Source organism: Ursus maritimus, unplaced genomic scaffold, assembly GCF_017311325.1.
Source record: "Ursus maritimus isolate PB19 unplaced genomic scaffold, ASM1731132v1 scaffold_11, whole genome shotgun sequence".
In the NCBI taxonomy this organism is placed as follows: Eukaryota; Metazoa; Chordata; class Mammalia; order Carnivora; family Ursidae; genus Ursus; species Ursus maritimus.
Genome location: NW_024423453.1, coordinates 5016294 through 5022823, shown reverse-complemented (window position 1 = coordinate 5022823; position 6530 = coordinate 5016294). Strand labels below are relative to the sequence as shown.

General features: G+C 40.3%; 1 non-coding gene across 1 annotated transcript; it reads right to left on the bottom strand.

Moving 5' to 3' along the window:
* Positions 1-4540: 4540 nt before the first annotated feature.
* TRNAE-CUC lies at positions 4541-4613 on the bottom strand. The gene has a single exon. It is a non-coding gene; the product is annotated as a tRNA-Glu (tRNA).
* Positions 4614-6530: the final 1917 nt, after the last annotated feature.

Sequence of the window (6530 nt, the reverse complement as noted above, 5' to 3'; positions counted from 1 at the left end):
TAGGGTCCACACCCAGCGTGGAGCCCAACATGCAGCTTGAACTCATGACCCTGAGATCAAGACCTGACCTGAGATCAAGCATCAGAGGCTTAACCCGCTGAGCCACCCAGGTGCCCCTCTTTTTTCTTTTTAAAATATCTCTGAGGGGCAGCTGGGTGATTCAGTTGGTTGAGCCTCTGACTCTTGGTTTTAGCTCAGGTCATGATCTCAGAGCAGTGGGATCGAGCCCCACCACCTTCGTTGGGCTCTGTGCTCAGCAGGGGAGTCTGCTGCTCTCTCTCCCTCTCCCTCAGTCCCTCCCCCTATTAGAGCTCTCTCTCTTTCTCTCTAAAATCAATCAGTCAATCTTAAAAAAAGTCTTTGAAAATGCAAACTTCATCCCCAGCTCACAGGCCATACAAAAACATAATTTGCTGACCCCTGCTAAGTAGTCCAAGTGCCCAGATCAGTGCTTTGTGCCTATAAAAGTTAACTGAAGAATGTTGTCTCATTGACTGAGTGGTGACAGGGTTGAGCTCTAGAGGAGTGCTTCTGTTCTTTTTTACCTCTTGCAAATGACTCTACTTTGCTCCCTTCTACGCTGCACCATTTGAAGTCCTGACTCTTCATGTGTTAGATCCTAGCCTCAAGTTGGATGAAGCCCCCAAAGTGTGGAGGCAGGCATGAGCTGTCTTCTACAAGGCTGTGCCTCTCTGGGTCTCTAAACCAATCCAGCAATGGGGCGTGTATGCATGAAGTTAAATTATTCTGAGGAGGAAAGTGGTAAGAGTATTAGAACAAAGTTAAACAATGTATTATTGCATTTTGATGGCAGCTAGTTCTGTTTCTTCATGAATGTGTAAAATCCTGTTTCCCACGCTGCTTTTAATTGAATGTCTGACAAATCCAAACCTAGTGTGACAAAAGAAACTGAGAATGTTGGTATTAGCATAGCTTTTTTCCCTCGTTAACTGCATTTACATATCAACACCTGGGATAACATATATTATTTTCTCCCTTGTGCCTTGGTTTTACCACAACAGCATTAATTACCTCTATTAAGCGTCTTTCCATAGATATCCAGGATATGAGTGAGAATGAACGGCTTAACTGAGAATTTTTATTACTGGCAATCTGGGCATTGGCTTTTTTCCTTAAAAAGTCTATTTTGGAGAAGAAATAGGACACATTAAATTTGAAGCAAAAACTATATGTGTATCTTCACACATTTCACACATTTGAAATACTTCTTCCTTCCTTCTTTCCTTCCTTTCTTTCTTTCTTTCTTTCTTTCTTTCTTTCTTTCTTTCTTTCTTTCTTCTTAAAGATTTTATTTATGTATTTGACAGAGAGAGAGACAGCCAGAGAGAAGGAACACAAGCAGGGGGAGCGGGAGAGGAAGAAGCAGGCTCCCAGGGGAGGGAGCCCGATGCGGGGCTCGATCCCAGGATTCTGGGATTAAGCCCTGGGCTGAAAGCAGGCACTTAAGGACTGAGCCACCCAGGCGCCCCTGAAATACTTCTCTCTTTAAATACCCAATAGTTTTGAGGCTGGTTATCATTCTTTGTATTAGATGAACTCTATAAACTCACATATTTGCTCACCAGAGCAATATTAAGAAGTATAACCATTAGTAACATCTGTACAGATTGCATTCCTTAGCCAATTCCATACTTTGAAAGGTAATGAAATGATTCTTCTCTGAGTACAAAAATGTCCACTAGGGGCTGCTGCTGTACACTGAATTAGCTAAAAGAGCCTAAAGATATACACAATATTAATAATTCTACCCACGAACTCTTTATCGTAATTGTTTATGCAATCATTATTGGAAAGGCAAATAAGAAAATAAGTGGTACATAACTTATTTCTGTATAACTCTGAAGACATTGTTATTTGCAACTTGTGTTTCATAGATGCAAAGAAAAAAAGTCTTAGGTGAAAAGCTAAAAATAGCCAATACTGATTTTCATTTTTAAATAAAACAACAAAAGGGATATATAAAAATGAAAATTTTAGAGAACACAAAAATATCAGAGATAAAATATATACATAGACTTTAGGCAATGCTATGCTTTTAGTAATAACCAACTAACACTTGGTTACTGTAACAACTATTAATCTGGAAATTTGATAAAATTCTGTAGCAATCAAGCTAAGTCTTGAAAGAGAAAAACTTAATTTTGATTCTGGTTCAAATTTAATACTTTTTCATTTCATTTCCAGGCTCGTAGAGAAGTGATAGTTGCCAAAATCTTAAGCATACACTGTAAACTTTATGAACCATGCTTTCATTTACCTTTTAGGATTGAGATGTTGAAGGGTCTATGGTGGTGGTGTTATGGAAATACCCAAGACTAGTTCAAGAAGACTACTAGGTAGGACACCTGGGTGGCTCAGTCAGTTAAGCGGCTGCCTTCGGCCCTGGTCATGACCCCAGGGTCCTGGGATTGAGTCCCGCATCTGCAGTCCCGCATAGGGCTCCTTGCTCAGAGGGGAGTCCGCTTCTTCCTCTGCCTGCGATGCTTACTCCTCCCCCAGCTTGTGCGCGTGTGCGCTCTCTCTCTCTCTCTCGCTCTCGCTCTCGCTCTCGCTCTCTCGCTCTTTCTCTCTCTAACAAATAAATAAAACCTTGAAAAATAAAAAGAAACCTAGGAGGCAATAAAAGTTTGCTTTCTATGGTAATCACTAGTATAATTGCTGCAGTTGTTAGGGAGAGGTAAAGTTGAAACAACGTGGAATATTTCTCTTTTAAACTTAGTTTCCATTTTATGCAGGCTACGGGGAAGGAGAGTTATGCAAACTGCAGACTGCGCGCCTTTTCCCTCCCGAGCAGCGAGGCCCACGGTGAGAGTATTACTGCTGCTCTGGTAGTTCCCTCTTATGGAACAAATTTGCAAGGTCTGTGGCAGTGATTCATCGTGCAGGAAAGACACACCTTCCAGAAGCAAAGATGAAGAAAGAAGGATATTATATGTTTAGTCTTTGCTATTTTTACCCTTCTGGTTTTCAGTTAAATTGTGACTTATAATCGTTTGGTTATAGTGACCCATAAATTCACCAAACAGAAGTTCCATTTCAGTCAATGACTTCTTTTTTCAGACTTAAAAGAGAATGAATCTATATGTTCTTATGTTTTCCCTGTAGTATGTTCTATAATTTTACTAACTCAGAGTCTATCCAGTCGGCCTAGACTCAACTTGAACAAAAATTCAGTTTTAACATGAAAAGATAAATGGTGGTTAGTGTTTTAATTAAAAATAAACAAACAAAGACCAAATCAGTTTTTATCCTGGTCCTTGTTTATAACATGCACTAAAAATCACTGTTATACTTTGGAAGAATTTTTAAGATTGAAGCTGACCTTATTGATAATGAATTACTTGAACCTTATAGTTGTGTCATATGGCAGGGACCTTGTGCGTTATAAAAAATATTTTATTTTTAATCACACATAATTTCTTATTTCTTTAATATCTGCCTCTTCCATTGGACTATAAGCCAGGACTATTCAGTATAGCAAACTATAGAAATGATCCCTGAAAGTATAATCTTTGGACTATTTTGTGTAAACAGTGTCTATACAAATAGTGCTTAAAATTTTTTATAGTAAGAAAAATTTTTTTTTTTTGTAGAATGAACTAACAAATGAATAAATACACATTGCTGAATTAAACAAATGGAATATTAGCCAAGGAAGGTTTAGTTCCAGACCACCACAATAAAGCAAATATCTCAATGAAGCAAGTCAAATGAATTTTTTGTTTTCCCAGTGTATAAAAAAGTTATTTTTATACTACACTGTATTAAGTGTGCAATAGTGTTATGTCAGAAAAACAATGTACATACCTCAATTTAAACATATTTTCTTGCTAAAAAATGGTAACCATCACCTTAGCTTTCAGCAAGTCATCATCTTGTTGCTGGTGGAAGGTCTTGCCTTGATGGTGATGGCGACTGACTGATGAGGTGGCTGCTGAGGACTGGGGTGTCAGTGGCAATTTCTTATAATAGGACAACAGTGAAGTTTGCAAAAGGAAGATGGACTCTTCCTTTCACAAATGATTTCTCTGTACGTGCGATGCTGTTTGACACCATCGTGCCCACAGTAGAACTTCTTTCAAAACTGGAGTCAGTTCTCTCAAACCCTTCTGCTGGTTTATCAATTAAGTTTATAAAATATTCTAAATCTTTGTTGTCATTTCAACAATCTTCACAGCATCTTTATCAGGAGTAGATTCCATCTCAAGAAACCACTTGCTTTGTTCATGCCTAAGAAGCAGCTCCTCATCTGTTCCAGTTTTATGCTCTGAGACTGTAGAATTCAGTCCCATCTGCAGGCTCCACTTCTAATTCTAGTTCTCTTGCTGTTTCCACCCCATCTGCAGTTACTCCTACATCCTCCACTGAAGTCTCACAAACTCCTCAAAGTCCTCTATGAGGGTTGGAGTCGACTTCTTCAAAGTCCTGTGAGTGTTGATATTTTGATCTCTTCCCATGAATTACGTATGTTCTTAATGGCATCTAGATTTTAAATTAAAAAATTTTTCTAAGGGCTCCATGCCCAATGTGGGGCTCGAACTCACAACCCTGAGATTGAGAGTCACATACTCTACTGATTGAGCCAGCCAGGCACCCCCTTAATGGCATCTAGAATGGTGAGCCCTTTCCAGAAAGTTTTCAATTTACTTTGCCCAGGTCAGTCAGAGGAATCACTATCTATGGCAGTTAGAGCCTTATGAAATGTATTTCTTAAACTTGAAAGTCAAAATTACTCCTTGATCCACAGGCTGCAGAATGGATGTTGTGTTAGCAGGCATGAAAACAACATTAATCTCATTGCCTACCTCCATCAGAAATCTTGAGTGACCAGGTGCATCATCACTGAGCAGTCATATTGCAAGGCATCTTTTTTTCTGGGCAGCAGGTCTCAATAGTGAACTTAAAATATTCAGTAAGCCGTGTTGTAAACAGATGTGCTGTCTTCCAGGCTTTGTCATTCTATTTACAGAGCGTAGGCAGAGTAGATTTAGCATAGTTCTGAAGAGCCGTAGGATTTTCAGGATGGTGGATGAGTATTGGCTTCAACTTAAAGTCACCAGCTGCATTAGCCCCTAACAAGAGAGTCAGCCTGTCCTTGAAAGCTTTAAAGCCAGGCAGTGACTTCTCCTCTCTACCTATGAAAGTCCTAGAAGACATCTTCCTCCAATGTAAGGGAGTTTGATCCACATTGAAAATCTGTTGTTTTGTGTGGCTGCCCTCGTTAACTACCTTGGCTTGATCTTCTGGAGAGCTTGCTGCAGGTTCTGTATCAGCACTTGTTGCTTCGTATTGCCCTTTTATGTTATGGAGATAGCTTATTTTATTCAAACCCATGAACCAACCCTTGCAAGCTTCCAATCTTTCTTCTGTAGCTTCCTCACCTCTCTCAGCCTTCATGGAATTGAAGAGAGTTAGGGCTTTGCTCTGGATCAGGCCTTGGCTTAAGGAAATGTTGTAGCTGGTTTGATCTTCTATCTAGACCATTGCAATAGATTGTTTCACTTTCTTATCATTCAGTGTTCACTGGAATAACACTTTTAATTTTCTTCGAGAACTCCTCTGTTGCATTCACAGGTTGGCAAGCCATTTGGTGCAAGAAGCTTTCAGCCTGTGTCAGCTTTCAACATGTCTTCCTCACTAAGCTTAATCACTTCTAGTTTTTGAGTTCAAGTGCGAGACATGTCATGATCTCGAGGTTGTGGGATCAAGCCCCACATTGGGCTCCATGCACAGTATGGAGTCTGCTTGAGATTCTCTCACCCTCTGCCTCTGCCCCTCCCCCTACTCACAGGCTCTCTCTCTCAAAATAAATAAATAAAATCTTTAAAATAAAAAAAGTGAGAGACATGTGACTCTTCCTTTCATTTGAACAACTTACAGGCATTGTAGGGTTATTACTTGGCCTAATTTCAAGATTGTGTCTCTGAGAATAAGGAGGCCTAAGGAGAGAGAGACAGGGAACTGCTGCTCTGTGGAGTAATCGGAACAAACACATTTATCAAGTTCACTGTCTTATATGGGTGTGATTTGTGATGCCCCGAAGCAATTACAATAGTAACATCAAAGATCACTTGGGGCTCCTGGGTGGCTCAGTCGGTTAAGCTTCTGCCTTCGGGTCAGGTCGTGATCCCAGGGGCCTGGGATGGAGCCCCACATCTGGCTCCCTGCTCAGTGGGGAGTCTGCTTCTCCCTCTCCCTCTGCCCCCTTCCCCCGCACCGTGACCCCGCTTGTGCTCTCTCTCTTTCTCTCTCTCTCTTCTCTCTCTTGTGCATGAGCACACACACACTCTCCCTATCTCAAATAAAATAATAAAATCTTAAAAAAAAGATCACTGACCATAGATCCTCATAACAAATGTAATAACAATGAAAAAGTTTGAACTATTTGGAGTTCAAGTGTGACACAGAGACACAAGTGAGCAAATGCTATTGGAAAAATAGCACCGACAGACCTGCTCAACGTAAGGTTGCCACAAACTGTCGATTTGTAAAAGGCTCAATTATCTGCG